Source organism: Psammomys obesus, unplaced genomic scaffold (assembly GCF_907164565.1).
Source record: "Psammomys obesus unplaced genomic scaffold, mPsaObe1.curated_primary_1811, whole genome shotgun sequence".
NCBI classification, from domain to species: Eukaryota; Metazoa; Chordata; class Mammalia; order Rodentia; family Muridae; genus Psammomys; species Psammomys obesus.
Window position 1 is genome coordinate 38,345,381 of NW_026596073.1, and position 22,817 is coordinate 38,368,197.

General features: G+C 35.9%; 1 pseudogene; it reads left to right on the plus strand.

Moving 5' to 3' along the window:
- Positions 1-15,796: 15,796 nt before the first annotated feature.
- LOC129690555 (U6 spliceosomal RNA) lies at positions 15,797-15,856 on the plus strand (annotated as a pseudogene).
- Positions 15,857-22,817: the final 6,961 nt, after the last annotated feature.

Sequence of the window (22,817 nt, forward strand, 5' to 3'; positions counted from 1 at the left end):
ATGTACCATTGGGATTCTAATGTCAAATCATTGCAACAATGTTATTTTCTATGATTTAATTACGTTTTTGTGTATATATTCTAGATGAGAATGTGCTCATGAGTGGAGATACCTCAAAAGGCAAAAGGAGGAGGAGTATTTCCTGGAATTGGAGGTAGAGGCTTATTATGTTATCAGATGTGAGTTCTGGTAATGAAACACGAGTCCTCAGTTACAGAAACTCCTGTTTGTAATGGAGAAGCCACAGTTGCAAACACAACCACAGAGATCTTTATTTCTTACCTTCTTAATCGTAAAAGATTTTATACTCATTATTAAAATAGAGGAATAAATTTTTCCTTCTTAAGAAAGTTAACTGTGTCACATATAAAAGAATTCTGTACTCTTTAGAAACCACTTGTAAGGCTTGATATTAATCACTGTAACGTAAGTATGTGAATTATACGGGTGTTTCACCAATAACTGCAGCATAGCTTAAACAAAGAAGCTTAAAATTCAAAATTTTCAAATATTCAAAGAAATAAGTTTAAACAAAAGAAAGACATAACATTCAAATTTCAAAAGTGTGCGATTCGGTTACTTTAAAAGTAATTCATCTAAGAAGTACTTAGAGCGTGATCATTTTAGTTTAAGCATGTTAGAAGCGTGATTACTGACAGTGCAGAAACTAAACAACTTTATAGTTCTGGAGACCGCATCCTAGCAAGCTCAGCTATAAAAATACCAGTATTTTAACACATATAGAATGAACATATTATTTAAAATTGCTAATTGCTACAAAGATATTCTCGTTATATTGGATGTACAGAAAAGATATAAAATAGAAAAAAAAGAACAAAAGTCTTTCCTGTCTATTGTGAATTTCACTACGAAAGACAAGTTACAGAGCTACTTGACATTGTCTCTTAGTTTCAGCATTCATTAACACACAGGTTGTTCTGGGGTTGCTTTTAGCTTTTGGGAGTCCAGATACCCATATTCATTGACGTTAGAAGGAATGAAGCTTATGGAAGTGGATTAGCAGGATCTCAGTCCTGCGGTAAATGCCAGAAAGGAACACTGGGAGGCTTTTCAATGTTTCAGTGATGTAGCCCTTTCAGTGACATAGCTCTTTCAGCATTACAACTTTTCTGTATCAAGGGAAATAAGGGCTATATAAACCTTGAAGTAGTGGGTAGGGGTTTTGGAGGTATGTATCATTGGCTGAGGTTTTGGGATGCTTCATTTGCCCAGGGAAGAATTTCAGGTACTAGCTGGACATGTCCATATGAGAAAACCTGAAACCTGATCACCAGGCTACGTGAGTTCCTCGAGAGAGGCAGAGGTGGAGGTCCCAAGACAATATGCACCAGGGACATGGAGATTCAGAACAGGGAGGAGAAATCCTTAATTATGCTGCTCTCCAAAGGACATTTTTGGGGCTTGAACACATCTTGACCTCACTCTTGCTCCAAGTTCTCCCAGTATCATGGATCATGTGCCCCACACATGATATCTGTATTTGTAGAATCTAAATGTTTGTGTATATGCATGAATAATGGAGGCAATAGTATCTCTAAAATATAAAACATGTCATAAAGTAATAAAAAATATATTAATTTGGATCCTAAAATATTTACAAAGTTATTTATGTCTATTATTTTTTCTACCTTGTGCTCAAAACATGAGGTTAATGATAATATTTCTTGTTTTCCAGCTCACTGAAAGAAAGCAAAGATTTTTAGCTTTTTGAGGTAGTTTTAAACTGAGAAACATTAAAGAGAGTGTCTATCAGAAACTCAATGGCAGGCTCTTTGACCTCCCCACCCCCCAAGGGAGGAGCAGTAACCAGTTCTGAAGATACCTGATAAAACAGGATAAGATGAAATGGGAGGAGGTCCTCCCCAATCAGTGGACTTGGAAAGGGGCAGGGAGGAGATGTGGTGGGGGGGAGGGAAGGTTTGGGAGGGAATAAGGGAGCAGATACAGCTAGGATACAGAGTTAATAAAAATGTAACTAATAATAAAAAAATAAAATAAAATAAAAAAGAGAGTGTCTATAATCTTAATGTATGTCCAGAAAGAATACGAAGTATTGTAAAACTATTGCTTCTCAGTTTTTAGCATACTTCCAATGTACAATTAAATCTCAGAAAATCTAGTAGTCTGAAAATAAAAATCTTACCCATAATTCCATTTTGTGCATTGTTTCTTCCATATTACCAGTATAATAATTGTCCTTTGTTTATTAGAAAATAACCACTGGTAAATGGATTATATTTAGAATCTAGTGATTCAATACTCAATATTTCTTTAAAAATAATAAAATAAATTTTGCAGTGCACACCTATTTATTTATTTATTTATTTCAAATTATTCACTATGTATCCCCACTGCAGTCCACTCCCTTGTCTTCTCCCAGTCCTACCCACCCTTCCTATTCACCTCATATGCCCTTTCCCTAGTCCCCTGATAAGGGAGGACCTCCTCACCTACTATATGACCTTAACCTATCAGGTCTCATCAAGGCTGGCTACATCATCTTCTTTTGTGGCCTGGCAAGGCTGCACCCAAAGGGGGAGGTGATCAAAAGGCCATACACTGAGTTCAGGTCAGCGACAACCCCTGTACCCCTTACTAGAGTACCCATTCATAATCTGAGCAACTTATGGGCTTCCTCTGAACAGGGAGTCTATGGTTCATTCAAGGTCCTTGGTTGGAGTATTGGTCTCTGCAGGCTCCCTTGGGTCCAGGTTTGTTTTTGTTTTATGTTTGTTTGTTTGTTTGTTTGTTTTTGTTTTGACTCTGCTGGTCTCCTTATGGAGTTCCTGTCCTGTCCAGGACTTTCTATCTCTCTTTTCTTCCATAAGGTTTCCAGCACTCTGCCCAAAGTTTGGCTATGAGTCTCAGTATCTCCTTCAATACCCTGGTGGGTAGAGTCTTTCAGAGGTCCTCTGAGGAAGGCTCCTGCCCTCTTCCTTATCTTCTCCTACTTATGATGTTTATCCTGTTTACCCTTCTGAATGAGGATTAATCATTTTCTCTAGGGTCCTCCTTGTTGTTTAGCTTCTTAGAGCTATACATTTTAGAATTTTATCCTATATTATAAGGCTAATATCACTTTAAAGTGAGTATATACCATATATGTTTTTTTGCTTCTGGGATACCTCACTCGGGATGATCTTTTCTAGTTCCCACCATTTGCCTGCAAATTTCATGATTTCCTTGTTTTTAATTGCTGAGTAATGTCCCATTGTGTAAATGTACCACAATTTGTATATCCATTTCTTGCTTGAGAGATATTTAGGTTGTTTCTACATTCTGGCTATCACAAATAAGCTACTATGAACATAGTTGAACAAATGTCCTTATTGAATGATGGGGCATCTTTTGTGTATGTGCCTAGGAGTGGTATAGCTGGATCTTGAAGTAGCACTATTCCTAATTTTCTGAGAAAGCATCAGATTTATTTTTAAAGTGGTTGTACAATGTTACATTCTCACCGGCAATGGAGGAGGATTTCTCTTTCTCCACAACCTCTCCAGCATGCATCATCCCTTGAGTTTTAGATCTTAGCCATTCTCATGTGTGTGAGGTGAAATCTCAGGGTTGTTTTTATTTGCATTTCTTGAATGACTAAGGATGTTGAGTGTTTCTCTGCCATTTGATATTCCTCCCCTAGCTAGAGCAATAAAACAACTAAAGGAGATCAAAGGGATACAATCAGATAAGAAGAAATCAAAGTATTACTCTTCACAGATATGATAGTATACATGAGTGATCCCCAAAAAATTCTACCAGAGAACTTCTTCAGCTGATAAAACCTTCTGCAAAGTGGCTGGATACAAAATTAATTAAAAGAAAAAAAATCAGAAGCCCTCCTGTATACAAAAGACAAATAGGCTGAGAAAGAAATTACAGAAACAACATCCTTCACAATTGCCACAAATAACATAAAGTACCTTGGTGTAACTCTGTACCAAGCAAGGGAAAGACATGTATGAAAACAAAAACAAAAACAAAAACAAAAACAAACAAACAAACAAACAAACAAAAAACCTTCCAGTCTATGAAGAAACAAATTGAAGAAGATATCAGAAGATGGAAAGATACCACATACTCATGGATCAGAAGGACTAACATAGTGAAAATGGCTGTTCTACCAGTGTACATTCTTTGACATGTTTTGTATTCATGGGGAATATTGAAATGAAATTAAACCTAGGTATATTAAGTATGTATGCCTCTGTATATATGTATAAATACTCAAAGCGATCTTTCTACTTTTATATAAGTATTCAAATCTTTCATTTATTTTGTCTTTTTCAATATACTTGTTATTATCTTGTTATTATACTTGTTAATATATTGTTATTATACTTGTTATGCGTCTTAAATATACTATACTAAATTTATATTTCAAACAATAACTAAAACATAAGTAACCACAAGTTTTGTTCAGACTTTGCATAATATTTATTATACAGTGATAATTTGAATATTGCTTTTTTTTTTTACAATTTATGTCATTTAGAAAAATGTTGAAACCTAAAATATTAGCAACTTCCTGTTTTACTTTTTAAAAATTTATTTATTTATTACAATTTATTCACTTTGTATCCCAGTTGTAGCCTTCCTCTCCCCACCTTCCTCTTCTTCTCCCAAGCCTGTCCTCTAGTCCACTGATAGGGGAGGACTTCCTCCCCTCTCCCTCTGTCTGACCCTAGCCTATCAATATCATCAGGTCTGGCTGCATCATCTTCCTTTGTTGCCTGGCATGGCTACATCCCACAGGGAGCGGTGATCAAAGAGCAGCCACTAAGTTTATGTGAGAGACAAACTCTGATCCCCTACTAGTGAATCTACTTGGAAACTGAGCAGCCTATGTGCTTCATCTGAACAGGGGGTCTAGGTACTCTATATGAATGACCCTTGGTTGGAGTATCAGTCTCTGCATGTTTCCCTGGGACCAGTTTTTTTTTTTTTTTTTTTTTTTTTTTTTTTTTTTTTTTTTTTTTTTTGGTTCTGTTGGTCTCCTCGTGGAGCTCCTGTACCTTCCAGGTCTTTCGATAGCCCTCTTCTTCCATAAGATTCCCTGTACTCTCCCCAAAGTTTGACTATGAAGCTCAGCATCTCCTTTGATACCCTTATGGGTAAAGTCTTGCAGGAAATACAAATAAAAAAGACCCTGCAATCCCACCTTACACCAATCAGAATGGCTAAAATAAAAAAAAAAATAAATAAAAAACTCAAGGGATGACATACTGGAGAGGTTTTGGAGAAAGGGGAACCCTTCTCCATTGCTTGTGGGAATATAACCTTTTACAACCACTTTGGAAATCAATCAGGAGCTTTTTCAAAAGATTAGGAATAGTGCTACCTCAAATCCAGCAATACCACTCCTAGGTATATACCCAAAGATTCCCACCATTCAACAAGGACATTTGTTCAACTATGTTCTTAGGAGCTTTATTCATAATAGCCAGAATCTGGAAACAACTTAGATGTCTCTCAGCTGAAGAATGGGTACAGAAAGTGTGATACCTTTACACAATGGATACCACTCAACAATTAAAAACAAGGAAATCATTAAATTCACAGGTAAATGGAAGAGACTAGAAAAGATCATCCTGAGTGAGGTAACCCAGAAGCAAAAAGACATGTACTGTGTATACTCACTTATAAGTGGAAATTAGCCATATAATATAAGATAAACACACTAAAATCTACAGTGCAAAAGAAGCTAAACAACAAAGAGGACCCTAGAGAAGAGTCTGAAACCTCACTCAGAAGGGCAAACAGAATAAACATCGGAAGTATGAGAAGACAAAGAGGAGAGGAGCTTTCTACAGGGGACTGCTGAAAGACTCTACCCATCAAGTATAGAAGGAGATGCTGGACAACAGTCTTTAATTCTTTTTTAGTTACAAAATGGCCATTTAAGTAGAGATTATTTCCTTAACCTGAAACATGAGCAGGAGAATACGCAATGCAGCCCAGCTGAAGTAAAATAACATCTGCCAATATGTAAATAACATCTGCCAAAAAATGTTTACATATTTTTGACCTAATAATTGCATACTTAATATAAACTTCAGGGGAAAAAAATGTAACTGCTTAGATTCTAAAAAATTCCCAAGGCATTTCTGGTCTATGTATACTACTGCAGTTTTGGAAATCTACAATTCATCTGTATGATATTCAGTAATTTGACTCACGATATTTTCCCAAACAAGCCAATGATTAAATATTTACAGAGATGCTAATGATTCACTGTTATTAAATTATCTAGCATGTGATAAATTTATTCTTCCTCTTGGACTGAAAATGTGATGCAAGACATGTATTTCTCAATTCACAGGGAGTTCTACAGTAAAACAATAGTTTTGAAATTGGGTGTAATCTAGCCTGCTGTTCTTGTATATTCCACAAACTGCAGATGATACTGTGAGATTTGAGATTGTATTGGCTGACCCAACAGAAATTAGGCTGGTTATCTTTCCCATTTTCAGAAGTTTTATATTTTCTCTAACAGGAATAAGTTTTACTTAACCAGTCATGGTAATTGATTAGTGTTGCACTCTCCTCTATCCTTTGCTATTTTGTTGCTATTACCATGAATATGTTCTGTATTTGGAAATAATCTTTCTTTTTCTGTTTTTGTTTGTTTTGTTTTGTTTTGTTTTGCTTTTAAAGACAGTGTTTCTCTTCTATAGTCTTGGCTGTTCTGGACTCGCTTTGTAGACAAGACTGGCCTTGACCTCACAGAGATCTGCCTGCCTCTGCCTCCCAGACAACTGGGATTAATGGCTCCTACCACCGCAGCTGTCTGACTTGCATCTTTTGACCACACTTCTTGATATTTAGACTTGTTCCTATACATTAAAATCTCACATTATTGTCACAGAACTCACAAATGAATACTCATTTTCCCTTACAGTGTGGTGACATTTGTGTCACTTAAATTTTAAATGAGGTCATTCACATCCAAAAGTGCCTATCTGACAGAACAGGCATTTTTGCAACATTCATTTTTGATAGTGCAAGAAGAAGCAGACCATTACTACATAATCAGGTTTATGTAGCTGCTGTGGTCCTCTCAGAGCTAGTGAACTTAATTCCTAAGTTTTTGATGGGTTGGGAAACAAATCAGAGCTAGAAAGTGTTGGATTGAAGAAAGGCATGATGTATATTAAGCTTTCTAGAAATACTTAAACTTACCCAAGAAGTCAGCTAACAGGGAAAAATTCCAGATTTAACTTCTGAAGGTTATCTTTTTCTCCCCACCAAGAACACTGGATGATGTGTTTGTATATATACCTCCTTGTTGAATAAGGACATATAGAAAAAATATTGTACACACAATGACAATAGTCACGAAAATAAAATTTTCATGTTTGAAAACCTGTTTCCCTTTCAAAATTTTGTAAATATTAATTTATTTTCAATGAGCCTATGTTGTACTTTGAAGGTGTGTGTCTCTGTAAAATCCACTTGAAATTCTAGTCATAAAAGTGGTGAAATTAGGAGACAAGACTCTTAGAGAGGGCAACAGGTAATAGGACAAATTCCTTAAGAACATTAAAACTGCGGCTACAGAGAAATCTCCTATTTACTTATTCATGTGAGTTATGAGAAAAAGATGGTCATCAATGAATCATGGGTCCCAGCTGAGAACCAAATCTGGTGCTGTTTTAACCTTAGACTTTTTAGTTTCCAAAATTATGAGAAATGAATTCATGTAAACTAGTCAATCCTTAGTGATTTGTAATAACAGTCATAAGAGACCATGACAACTTATTTAAGAGAGGTTTTTCATTACAATAGTATATAGTCCCTTTGGGAAAATTTGTCATTATTTTATTGAGGTTAAATTGACATTTGAAATCTGCTTTTATTTAAGGTAAACAACATAATGTTAATTTTATGTTGATGGTAAAAAACAGCACCGTTCTAAGCAATTTCATTTCTCCTAGTTGCAGAAGTGAGAGAACAAACATTTCAAGGAAATAGCCATTTTTTGTTATTATTCCATACAATTTAAAAACATCTTTTTCTCAAATATTGTTTACCTACACATTATTTTCAGACTAGTAAAGTTACCACATTATTTTGTGCAGTAATTTTTACTTCTCACTATTCTTTGAGAATGCATCTTTAATTTTGATCCAATATTCACGTTTTCTCTTCTCAATTATGTACTGTTCTTTCTATTTTTTTCTTCATTGTCCAATATTTCGTCTCTGGCCCAGTTGCCAAATCATTGTTGATAACACTGGAATCTTTTACTACATTTCATTATCTTATAAGGGTAACTCAAATAAATTGCATGCTGTGAATTGAGATGGGATATCATTTTAACAACTTTTGAATTTCCAGAGACTCCTTACTTTGGTCGTCTCCTCTATGATTTATAGTATATCTTATTTGCAACTATGTTTCCTATGAATATAGCATATAAGAACTCTGGTATATCTGGCTCAAAATGATTCCTTACAGATATCTTAAAGATACATTAAAATTATAAAATAAATTAATATATTAAACCTATTAAAATTATCCAGGTTATAAATCTTATTTCTAACTTTCATACACCAAATGAAGTTTTTTATCAAATAAAAATTTTAAGTGTTCCCTGAAGATACTAAAGACCTCTCTTTTCTGTGCATTAAAAAATCCAAAATTTGGACAAGCATTTCCATTTCTTCTGGAGATCCATTGTAAGTATCTGCAACTCTATCTTTTCGCAGAAGTCCAGAATCTATTTTCAACTTCAACAGTATCTGTCTAAGAAAGTCTATTTGGATCAAGATACTTTTTTATGTTGTTCTTCGCATTAACTGTTCTTAATATGAGAGTCTTCTTGAATAGTTTTGTTTTGTTTTATTTGTATCACACTGATATTTACTTAACTCTTTGAACAGACGTAGAAAAGACACTATACCTCTGGAAAAAAAAATTAAAGCTGTAAGGTGACTTCTGAGTTTGAAGTTTTTCAGGAAATAATTATGTTTATTCATGAATATGTTGACCTCTTTCAGATTTTCTTTTAAATTTGTCTTTCATCTTAGACATATTTTAATCAATTAATTTCAATCAGTTGTTCTCCTTTAATAAATATCAGTGATAGTAATGTCTATAACTTTATCTTCTAGTTAAAGAGATCCTTTAAGTCAGACATTTCCATGTAAATTCTTTGAATTTGCTCATTAGTCCTCTTTGCTATTCAATTGTATACATATTGTTCAGCACCTTATTAAGTCTTAGACATCACTCCATATGTTCTGAATAGAAAAGTGACCCAAAACTGATGAGGCACCTGTAATCACTGAGTATGTAACACAAGCAGAGTGACTTGTCTTTTAAGAGATGGAGAAATTATATATATACAAACATACATATATATTTATAGCTACAGCATTATAAAGAAAGCATTACAGGAGAGTGGGAAACGGAATCTACAGATATTTTTATGTGCATAGAAAGTAATATTTTAATTAGTAGTTATGTTTCTATGCCACTGAAAAGAATTCATCTAATTTGGGTCAAATTTGGTTATTGTTGCACAGAATTAAGAGACAATAACTTGTGGATCTGAGTCTAATTTCCCATATCTATCTATCACATATCTACTGAGTTTTATTTGTTGATACTTTCCCTACATAAATCAATGTGTTGATTTTTTTAACTTTTTCTTTTATTTTTTGAGATTATAATATAATTGCAACATATATTTATCTTTTCTTCATGAAAACCCTTCTACATACTCCTTATTTTTAAATTGATAGCTTTATATTTATTAATCGTTATTACATGCCTTTATATTTGTACATACATATTCCAAAATTAAACTTCTCTGTCTGTATAATATTAATGGAAAGTTTGTTTTATGACTGAACATTTGCTGTTAAATCACCAATTCTTATATTCTTGGTTGTGAGCCTAGCCTTTAACAGCTGAACCATCTCTCCAGCCCAAATCACCAATTGTTAATGTGGAATATGAAAACAACAACAACAACAACAAAACACAAAGAAACAAAATCTGCTGCAGCTTATTTTCTGCTCATAGTTTTTGATCCAGTTGTGGAAATCTTATTCTTATCATTAAAGCAATTGTCAGTATTATATTTTTTTTTACCTTTACCATTTAAAAAAATCATAGTATTTGAATGGACAGAGATGTAACCCAGGATTATGGTCAAGACATGTGGACGCAAGAACTAACACTTTTTTATCTAGCATGCAGTTAGAAGGATGCTTATTCAATTTTCTGCTTGGTACAGATTTTGTTTCTGATCCAAAGATTAGAGAAAGGGAGAGGAAAAAAGTCACCCTATCTACATTCTGGCAGCAGTCACAACAGCAGCTTCTTACTGATTGTGTATTTAATCCACTCCCCTTGGCCTTGTAGTTAATGGAAATTCCTCTCAAACTTTGACAATCTGTTGACAGTGAGTCCCTGCTCAGTGTTGTGCAGTTTCATTTTCTTAAGTCCCCCCCTAACTACCTTAGTGAAAAGGGGAAAGTAACTATTTCAAGGGCTTCTGTCCAGATAACATTTTAAACTGGAAATGAAAGCATAGGCTTTTGAATTTCCAATATACCAGTGCATTCTCTATAAGAAATAATTAGGTCCACTGCAAAGCAGATGTGCTATGCACTGACCACACAGAAAAGGCTAAAGGAGTCAAGCAAAATAAAAACTGCAGTTTACTAAAATTTTACTATAATGACTATTATTCTTTGTTTTCTTTTTTTTTTATTTATTTTTTTTTTATTTTATTTTTCTTTTTAGTTACATTTTGTTAACTCTGTGTCCCAGCTGTATCCCGCTCCCTCATTCCCTCCCCAACCCCACACTCCCTCCCTGGTCTCCTCCCTGCCCCTTTCCAAGTCCCCTGATAGGGGAGGACCTCCTCCCCTTTCATCTGACCCTGTTTTATCAGGTATCTTCAGGGCTGGCTGCAAAGTCCTCCTCTGTGGCCTAACAGACTGCTCCTCCCCTGGGGTGGGGGTCAAACAGCCTGCCCTTGAGATCCTATTAGAAATAGTCCGTGTTCCCCTTACTTTGGAAAACTACTTGGTTACTGAGCTACCACAGGCCACATCCGAGCAGAAGTTCTAGGTTATATCCATAGATGGTCCTTGGTTGAGTGTCAGTCTCAGAAAAGACCCTGTGCCCAGATATATTTGGTCCTTGTAGAGCTCCTATCCTTTCCATATCATACTAACTTCCCTTCTTTCATATGATTCCCTGCACTCTGCCGAGGGTTTGGTTATGAGTCTTAGTGTCTGCTTTGAAACACTGCTAGGTAGAGTCTTTCAGATGCCTTTTGTGATAGACTCCTATCATAAGTTCAATGCACATCCCATTTGTCTTTCTAAATGAGGATTAATCACCTTCGCCTGTGTCCACTTTCTTGATTATCTTCTTTAGGTGTGTAGATTTCATTATGTTTATCATGTCTTGTAGGTCTATATAAGAATTCTCGAAAGAGGAACGTCGAATGGCAGAGAAACACTTAAAGAAATGCTCAACCTCATTAGCCATTAGGGAAATGCAAATCAAAACGACCCTGAGATATCACCTTACACCCATCAGAATGGCCAAGATGAAAAACTCAAGTGATAGCACATGCTGGAGAGGTTGTGGAGAAAAGGGAACCCTCCTCCATTGCTGGTGGGAATGTAAACTGGTTCAACCACTCTGGAAGTCAATCTGGCGCTTTCTCAGACAACTAGGAGTAGTGCTACCTCAAGACCCAGCTATACCACTCCTAGGTATATACCCAAAATTTGCTCAAGTACACAACAAGGACATTTGTTCAACCATGTTCATAGCAGCTTTATTTGTAATAGCCAGAACTTGGAAACAACCCAGATGTCCATCAACGGAGGAATGGATACAGAAACTGTGGTATTTTTACACAATGGAATACTACTCAGCAATCAAAAAGGAAGAAATCATGAAATTTGCAGGCAAGTGGTGGGATCTAGAAAAGATCATTCTGAGTGAAGTATCCCAGAAGGAGAAAGACAAACTTGGTATTCTTTGTTTTCTAATGGTGTGTATGAAGCATATACACCAATCTCACGACTCACAAATCTCTTCTCAAAGCCAAGTTGATTTTTAAAAACCTTAAACATAACTAAGAAGAAAAGTTACCTGGTATCTTCAGTATTGTAACATTTCTGGGATAAATAGATAGCTTGAAAGTAATCAGATATTTTGGCACTAAATAATGAACATCTTCTATGTTCTTCCATTAGTTTAGGAACATTTTAGTTAATAAATATTCAAGTATAAATAACTTTATTGTATATAAAAGGAGCTATATAGATAAATGTTCATTTTCATTTTTCTGTAGGTTTATATGATCTTATTCTATAGTTGAGTGTATCTTTGATTACTATCATAAAAAAGCAAGAAGTATTCTTTAGAAAGACTAGAAAACCATAGGTCACAGTTAAGAAAAAAAGAAATATTGAGATAAAAATTTGAATTAAGTCTTTAAGAATAATCATAGAGATAGATAATAGACTTAAAAATTACTATTAAAAAGCTAAAATAATTATTAAAATTTTAGATAAAAATGTAAAAATAAATAAAATGACAATTTCAAATAAAATAATATCAAAATTTATTCTGAATGAAATGAACAAGAAACTTATCTAAAGTAGAACTATGCAATTGATATGGAAAAATTCTTCCTGAAGAGAGTTTTTAAAGCAGTTTTTAAAAAAACTAATATAATTTTAAATTGCTATTACAAGTCATTATTCTTTTTTTTTCTTTTTCTTTTTTTTTTTCTTATCAGTTACATTTTATTAACTCTGTACCCCAGCCGTGTCCCAATCCCTCATTCCCTCCCAGTCCCTCCCTCCCTCCCTCCTCTCCACCATGCCCCTTGCCAAGTCCACTGATAGGGGGGACCTCCTCCCCATTCATCTGATCCTGTTTTATCAGGTATCCTCAGGACTGGCTGCAAAGCTCTCCTCTGAGGCCTAACAGGACTGTTCCTCCCTTGGGGGGTGGGGAGGCCAAAGAGCCAGTCATTGAGTTCCTGTTAGAAATAGTCCTTGTTCCCCTCACTATGGGAAACCAATTGTAGAACAAGAACAGGAATGTCTCCCTTGTTGTTGAAACTTTGTCAGACAAAACAGGATTGGCATTAAAAAAATAATTTTCTAATAGAATAGCTTATCATCAGATAACATATTTGCATAACATGATACACTAAGTTACAAGAACTCTAACATAATCCTTTGAATGATTTCCGATACTAATATATGTCAGCACTCATGAATGACATGAAATCCTTTGACTGTGGAAAATTGCCTCATCATAAAGGACTGCAGCACACATATCTTTGTAAAAGCCAAACTTGAGAAACACAGTGAAGTTATAAACAAGAAAAGGACACACAATATTACTCTCATTACTGACTGAATTACTGGTACTGGAGAATATAAGAAACCAATAAAAGTCAAAGAAATATTGCACCTTTAAAAAAAAAGCTATTATTTTAAAGATATGATTGCCAACATATATAATCTAATGAAACCTGGAAGCAATAAGAATTAATCATAAATTATAGCGAAGTTTCCAACTACAAGAACAAGATCCAGAAATCAATACCATATATACACAAGCAACAGCTGATTGTAAAAGGTAATAATAAAACATGCTCCTCTGCAATAACAGCAAGAATTGTAGGTTATCAAATAATGGATTTAATAAAAGGTATCTAAGACATTTATGAAGAAAATTACTGAAAGATATGAAAAGCCCCTAAATAAACCAAGAAATGTAGCTGTTCTCTTAATGAAAAATGCTACATGTTGTATAAATTTTATCCTCTGGTACTCCATAATTGATGTAAGTTTAAAAACAAACAAAATTACTAAGTAAAATCCAATAAAATGATATGAGGAAATGACTAAGAATGCTAACCAAGCAGGAAAAATAACGTACAAAGGAATATTATAAAATCAGTAAATTTTACCTTCAGTGTTTCATAGACAAGAGGATATGGACAATACAGAAAATACAAAGAGGATTCAGGGAATGCAAAATTGATCATATGCATGGTGAAACAGTATGAAAAAAGTCATAAAAATCAATAGGGAATTGATGCATTTTCAAAGATCATTGAAAGCCAAATAACTATTACTGTAATAACATAGCAACCTATTGTATAAGCCAGCTTTCCATTACTATATCAGACAGCTGAGATAAACCAACTCGTACAGGAGAAAGGCACATGGTCCTCGTACAGAACAAGCTGGATGTTGTCTACCCCAAAAACCTTCAGCCCATTAACACTGCCTCTAATTCTCAGGTGAACTTTGCTTCAAGTTGTTGTGAAACTTTAAAGAAAGCTATGTAGGTCTACTTACAATGACAGCAGGTACATATTTCCATTCTAAATGACAGAAATATAAAACAGAAGAAAATAGAACATTATCAAAGCAAGACTGAAAATCAGAACAGACAATAATCAAATCCCCCAGTCTCCATTTAGGGTTCAGAGGTCGGACATTGACTAATGAGTCCTCACTCATCCTTTCCCCATCACTTTGCTAACTGCAGCCTACATGGCCCTGACTTGAGCAGTTGACATAAGGAGGCGGTCCCTTTTCCTGGCATCTTTTGCTATCTGGGACCTCTGTTTTATCTTTAATTTGTTTGTAAATGTTTATCTTTGCTTAGACTTTGACATAACACAGTCTATGTAGCGTAGACCAATTGCATTTTGGACTCTGAGCAGAATGGGGGATCAGAGTATGACAGCCAGTGTTTACAGTGTATAGAAACATTCACACTGTGGCTGGTAAATCAAGAGAAAAAAGAAAACTTATACCACTAATCCCTACAAGGGAAAATTTCCTGTCCTCTTCCTATATCTTAAAGCTTTTCCACTTTTGCATAGCATATCTTGAAGATTAAAATCTTATAGTAGAGCCTTATGGTGTCATTTCTGGTCCAGCATGTGTTGTGCCTTGAGTTTTTGATCTTACCAATTCTATGGGTGGAAGGCAGAATCTCAGGGTCACTTTGATTTGCATTTCCCTGATGACTAAAGACAGCGAGCATTTATTTATTTATTTATTTAAATTTTTTGATTAATTACACTTTATTCATTTTGTATCCCCCCATAAGCCCCTCCCTCCTCCCCTGCCGATCCCACCCTCCCTTCCCTTTCTGCATGCATGCCACTCCCCAAGTCCACTGATAGGGGAGGTTCTCCTCTCCTTTCTGATCTTAGTCTATCAGTTCTCATCAAAAGTGGCTGCATTGTCCTCTACTGTGGCCTGGTAAGGCTGCTCCCCCCTCAGGGGGAGGTGATCAAAGAGCAGGCCAATCAGATTATGTCAGAGGCAGTCCCTCTTCCCATTACTGTGTAACACACTTGGACACTGAACTGCCATGGGCTACATCTGTGCAGGGGTTCTAGGTTATCTCCATGAATAGTCCTTGGTTGGAGTATGAGTCTCTGGGAAGTTCCCTGTGTTCAAATTATCTTGTTCTGTTGTTCTCCTTGTGGAGACCCTGTCCTCTCCAGCTCTTACTATTTCCCACTTCTTACATAAAATTCCATTCACTCTGCCCAACCGTTGGCCATCAAGCTCAGCATCTGCTTTGATAGTCTGCATGGCAGAGGCTTTCAGAGGCCCTCTGTAGATGGTTCCTAGGTTGTTTCCTGTTTTCTTCTTCTTCTGATGTCCATCCTCTTTGTCTTTCAGGAAGGGGATTGACATTTTAGTTAGGGTCCTCTATCTTGCTTAGTTTCTTTAGATGCACAGATTTTAGTGTGCTCGCTTCGGCAGCACATATACTAAAATTGGAACGATACAGAGAAGATTAGCATGGCGAGCATTTATTTAAGTGTTTCTCTGCCATTCCATATTCCTTGAGAATTTTCTGTTTATCTCTGTATCCCATTTTTTAAAATTCTTTATTAATTACACTTTATTTACTTTGTATCTCCTCTGTGGTTTCCTCCCTTCTCATGTCCCAATCCCTCCCTTCCTCCACCCTCTGTATGCATGCCCCTCCCCAAGTCCACTGATAGGGGAGGACTTCTTTTCCTTCCTTCTGATCCTAGTCAATTAGGATCAATGCACTCTCATCAGGAGTGCATCGTCTTCTTCTGTGGCCTGGTAATGTTGCTTTCCTCTCAGGAGGAGGTAAAGAGCAGGCCAATCAGTTCATGTCAGAGACAGTCCCTGTTCCTATTACAATGGAACCCACTTGGATACTGAACAGCCATGGGCTACATTTGTGCAGGGGTCTTAGGTTATCTCCATTCATAGTCTTTGGTTGAAGTATCAGTCTCAGGAAAGACTCCTGTGCTCAGATTTTTTGGTTCTGTTGCTCTTCTTGTGGAGTTCCTGTCCTCTCCAGATCTTACTGTTTCCCACTTCTTTCCTAAGATTCCCTGCACTCTGCCCAAAGTCTCAACATCTGCATTGATAGTCTGCAGGGCAGAGTCTTTCAGAGGTCCTCTGTATCAGACTCCTGACTTGTTCCCTCTTTTCTCCTTCTTCTGATGTCCAGCCTCTTTGCCTTTCTGGCTAGGAATTAAGCATTTTAGCAAGAGTCCTTCCTCTTGATTAGTTTCTTTAGGTGTACAGATTTTAGTAGGTTTATCCTATATTACATATCTATATGAATGAGTATATACCGTATGTATCTGTATCCCATTTTTAACTGGATTATTTGGTTTGTTGGTGATTAACTTCTTGAGTTATTCATACATTCTGGATATTAACCCTCTGTCAGATGTAGGTTTGGTGAAGATCTTTTGCCAATCAGTAGGCTGTTGTTTTGTTCTGTTGACAGTGTTCTTTACTTTACAAAAACAAGGAAATCATGAAATTTGCAGGCAAATAGATGGACCTAGAAAAGATCATCCAGAGTATGGTAACCCAGAAGCAGAAAGATACATATGGTATACACTCACTTATAAGTGGATATTACGCATATAATATAGGATAAACAGACTAAAATCTATAGTCCTAAAGAAGCTAAACAACAAGGAGGACAATAGGGAGCATGTTTAAATCTCATTCAGAATGACAAACAAGATAGTCACTAGAAAAGGGAACAGAGGAAGAGAGGGAACACTATGGGAGCCTACTATAGAAGGTCCTCTGAAATGCTCCACCTAACAGGGGATCAAAGTAGAGGCTAAGCCTCATAGCATCAAACATAGCAGATGTCACATCATCAAACTTTTGGCAGAGAGCAGGGAGTCTTATGGAATATAATGGGATAGAAGGGCAAGGAGGTGACAGTAGCTCCACAAGGATTCCAACAGAGCCAACAAACTGGGGCCCATGGGGGACCTGCTGAGACTGATGCACCAGCCAAGGAGCATGCATGAATAGGACCAAAAATCCCTGCTCGGATGTGGCTGATAGGCAGCTCAGTCTTCATGTGGGTACCCTAGTAAGAGGAGCAGGGGCTCTCTCAGAAATAACAATAACTGCTTTTTGGTCACTTACCCCTAGTGTGTTGGAGTGGCATTGCCAGGCCACAAAGGAAGAAGATGCAGGTAGTCCTGATGAGATTTGATAGGCTGAGGTTAGATGGTAGGGTAGGAGGTCTCCTCATTTCTGAGAAATTGGGGAGAGGAAAAGGGGGGGAATGGGAGGGAGGATGGGACTGTGAGGAGGCGAGGGTGTCACTACAATCGCTTTTTAAAGTGAATAAACAATAAAAAATAAACTTAAAACAGAGAAAGAGATTTTAAGGCTAGAATACTGAGTTTGAAAAGCTTTAATTCTACTCTGCATTAATTAAATTCATCCCTGGAACATCTCCTTTTATAGGAGATCCACATGAAATCCCTTCTGTCTTTTTAGATATCCAGGTGTGAGTTATCTAGAGGCTGAGGGTAGAAATCTGCCCCACCTTGTACTTTGAGTCTTGAAACACTAAGCTAATATGCCAATTGCTTTGTTAAGTGTTCATAAGTGTCTGGTGTAGGGCATCCAGTTACAGCAATAGTAAATTGCATCTTTCCTCTGTTTTTGTTTTGGGTTTTTTTTTTTTTTTTTTTTTTTTTGGTAATTATTTTTGGAAGGTACTTTTATTGCCTATGGGAAAGAAGAGTTTAATTCCTCAACTGATGATCAGATGATGTATAATAGATCAACTCTTTGCCTGTTTTTGAAAAGTTTTCAAGATAGTACTTTTCAGAATCCATACCTAGTCCTCTTTTCTCTTAATATAGAAGTATATTTAGTGATATACCCTCTTCTGAAGTTACCTTCCTCCATGCCCATTTAGACTCCTAAATAATTTTCTCCAAGTTTTATATGCTGAAACAGACTGCTGGAAATAGTATGTATTTTCTCTTTCAATGTTCTCTGTAACCCCAGGTATGCTTTCAAATAACTTTCTACTCAGTTCACTAATACATTGGCAGAGAAGATTTACAGTATTTTAGAAGTTCATAAGCCCACTATAACTATTGCTTTAAGCCTTACACTAAAGACAATGCTTATTGTGACTATTTCTTAGTCTTGCATTGAAGACAATGCAGTGAATGTTTTACAATCTTACTATGATAGCTTTCTAACTATATAAACCAGTATGAGTTATTTGTGTATTTATTCAAATGTTTACACTAAGCTTGTGGTTCCCTGGCAGCTTTTTGTTTATTTTCTAATTACACCAAAAGAGTCTTCTTCAGGATTTAGTAAAAACCTAAACAGGAAGTATGGAGAAAGCTCAATAGAACTGAATATTATGTACAGCTCTTGCAGAGGACCTGAGTTTGGTTCCCAGAACTTACTCCCAGTAACTCAAAACTTCCAGGAATCTCCATTTCAAGAGATTTATGTCTCTCTCTGGCAGTTCTGGGTACATGCTTTTATTCACACACAACCTGCAGATAGATGCATATCTAAAACTAAAATAAAGATTAGAAGAAAACCTGACACTTTTTTATTTACAAACAAATAAGGCACTACTGTATCTGATTGTCTTTATAGGCATTATAGATATAAATGTTAGGTATTCTTTCCTACGATATTTTTTACGATATCCCTGTAAATAATTTACTTAGTCAGGTAAAAGTCATCTTATCCATGTAAAACTTCATAAGTAAAATATATGTTTAAAAAATTTTTGGTCACAGATGTTTTCATGATTTATATACATATTTGTAAATATCTCTTTATAGAAATTGGACTCATATACAATTTTTATAAGAGGATTAAAATTTGAGATTATTAATTTCTTTTTTTTCTCTTGTCAAAGGTTTATTTATAACTTTTTAGTGTGTGTGTGTGTGTGTGTGTGTGTGTGTGTGTGTGTGTGTGTGTCTTATAGCTGAATTACTCTCAATTGGCTTGCTTTGTGTTTTCTTTTTTGCTTTGCAGGAACTAGAACAAGAAAATTCTTGTTACAGATCTGCTTAAAAAGAATTACCAGAGTTCTGTGTAACTATTTATGCTAGGGACGTACATCTGTATTAGCCCTGTGTTCAGGCTGAGCTGAATGTCATTACGATAATGGATTGTAATAATGAGCTCCTTGTACTATCTTTCTGCTCTGAAGGCTCCAAGACAGAGGCAATCCACTGCTTTTGGTTATGCTGGAGTCTGTTCCCTGCTGGTTGGTTTTGCATATTGCACAGCAGTCATTCCAGGTCAATCACTGTCCTCTAGCCTTGAATAATGCTAACAGGATCCCAATTCTTGGTATTCTATTATTATTTTTTATTTGTTTTAGTCTTTTTCACTTTTATTTTTAAGGTAGGATTGAAGTGGAAATATGTTTTTTTTTTCATATTACATAAGTTTGGTGTAGAAAAACAAACTAATGCCTTACAAGATACACATTTTGTCAATGTGCTCCAATATGAAAACTGGGCTATTAAATTATATTTGTATTTTTATTTATTTTTTTCAATATTTCTTTAACATCCAAAATTAAAATGACACATCAAGCCCTGAGAAGTTACATGTGAAAGTCTTTATTCTGATTCAGATATGCAAGCTGGCTAGATATTTCCACATAGCCCTGGGAATTGGCATCTTTGCATTGAGCAAGTAACTCTGGTGTACGTGGCTAATAATCTGCTGAGGCGACCCATTCCTGAAGTGTCTAGTCTGCTACTCATCTTGCTCAGTTGGATATGTGGAACATTTCATTTTCTCTTATTGAAAATAGATTTTTCCCTCACTCTCTGCCCTACGGGGCTTGAGGGAATGTGCAACCAATGCCTAGCTCAACCTGAGACCCACGCCATGGGAGAGAGCAAAACACTGACTCTATTGATGATACTCTACAGGGTTTGCAGACCAGAGCCCAGCATTCAGTGCTCTGAGAGGTTCCACCCAGCAAAGGATGGAAACAGAAACAGACTCTCAGCCAAACAATGGGCGGAGCTTAGGGAGTCTTACAGAAGAGTGAGGGGAAGGATAGAAGAACCCAGAGGGGACAGGAGCTCCACCAGAAGAGTAATCTGGACTCAGAAGAGCTTGAGGAGACTGAAGCACCAACCAAGGACCATGAACTATACAAAGACTCTCTACAGATATGTATACACAATTGGTGGCTGAGCCTTCATGTGGGTCTCCCAGAAAGGGATGCTGTCTCTGACATGGTCTCTGTTGCATGTCTTCTGATCACTTCTCTCTGGTGGGGCTGCCTTGAAAGGACTCTGTGAAAGAGGAAGTACATAGTCTTGATGAGACTGGATGTACTGGTGTGGGTTTGTGACCATGTTTTATCTTCAGTCTTGTGAAATGTATTCAATAAATCACTTATAGGGATTTTACAAAAAAATCATGGAAACTAAATTATCTGCATTGTGTGTTCCACTATCTATAGTTAGAAGTTTTCAGATGATTTCATTCTCTGGTGAGCATTCACATAAAAGATCACTGTCTTCATCCTACTTCCTTAAAAAATGTTTATTTACATAAAAGACTATATTTCCACCAGGTCTAATCATGTTTCTTATTCACGATCCAGCCAAGCTTTCATCTAAAGAGCAAGAAGCAGTATTGAGTCACTCATTAAGTTTCATAAAGATAAAATTAAACGGCTTAAACACTGGCTGACATTTTGCCTATTAAGGTAATTCTCCTTTACCACTGCCCTCTTGAGTCATGTCAAATCAGGACTGCCATGCAAGTCTTTATTATTAAGGAGCAGAAGCATTTCTTTTACAACAGACACAGGAAACTTTGGGTGAGGACACAGACTGACAGAGAAATGAGGCTATGATGCAGGGATTGCAGGCAGGTGATGCACCATTCGTGTTTTTGCAGGTCTCAGTTTCAGTCAAGGCAGCATTCTGAAACTTTGAATGGTGTGTTTTAATCCTTATTTGTAATTGCTCATTTATGAAGTTAAATATTCAAATCTCTCACTAGTCCATTTTTAAAAATATCTAAGGTCGAATACTTTAGATATTTCAAGGATCCACTTGGATCCTTGAAAATTCTTATTTTCATTTATTCACTGTGGATTTTATGTTTCATATTGTGACTTTTTAGACATCTTTTAGTAAATATTACATATAGATTACTTTGTTCCTTAGTAGTTGGGTAATTTAGATGTGTTCTTTATTAGATGAATATATAATCATAGTACATTTCTATCTTTTTATATTGGGATGATCAAGAACCTGAAAGAAAAATTATCACATCACCTGCTTTGAAGATAAGCCAGTAGCTCTCCTTTGAAATGATTTGTGGTGATAGTTAATTGTGTTTTTACTGTAGGAATAAAGAGAATACCCATTCTTATTTTCAATTTTGTAATATGGCCTTCAACCATCCCTTGTACTTTTGAGTTAACAAAACTTCTATCAAACTTGTTTTTTTTTTTCTCTAGAATTTTATCTTATATTTGTGTGGAGATAGTTTGTAAGCAAGGCCATCATATATGAATGGGATCATATACCTTTAAACACCTTTATTTCCAATTTTTTATACTTTTATTTAATTATTTTTATTCCTTTAATCCCAGTTGAAACTCAATGGGGACTCTTATTTTTTTCCCCCAGAATTCAGATTTGGTTCATGTATTCCCTCTGGCAACTTCAAGACTTAATTTTCAGATTTAATCATTTATTTCATTTTATGAATTTAAAAATTGTACACAAACTTTTCTTCTCATTATTTTTTATTCAAAATTTGTTTATACAAAGAAACGTACAATAAGATACTTTGATAGATTACAGATAATACATTCAAGAAATCTTTTTTCTTTTCTTAATTTTAATTTTCTTTTACAATTTATTCAATATATATCCTTATTGAAGCACCCTTCCTCAACTCTCCTCAGTCCCACCTTCTCTCCCTCTTTCCCCATTCCCTTACCCTAGGCCAATGAAAGGGGGAGTTCTCCACTACTGTCATCATCTACACAATGGAATACTACGGAGCTAGTAAAAACAAGGATCATGAAATTTTCAGGCAAATGGATAGAATTAGAAGAGATAATCCTGAGTGAGAAAACCCAGAAACAGAAAGACAGGCCTGGCATATACTCACTTGTAAGCGGCTATTATCTATAATATAGGATAGTCATCTGTCCCAAAGAAGCTAAACATTCAAGAAATCTTAAGCGAAACCCTATGTAGACCTTTGTATCACTAATTTTGCAGCATAAAGAAAGAGAGAAACAAGAAAGGAAGGTTCGAAGGAAATAAAGCAGATTTTTTTTCCTCTGATAAAACGATTTAACAAAGTAATGTTGCATGTGACTGTGTAGACAGAACTCTAGACAGAAAACCGGGAAATTTTGGTGACACTCTTATGCTGCCAAGTCACCCTGAGGTTCCATATCCTGCTGGACAGGCCTCA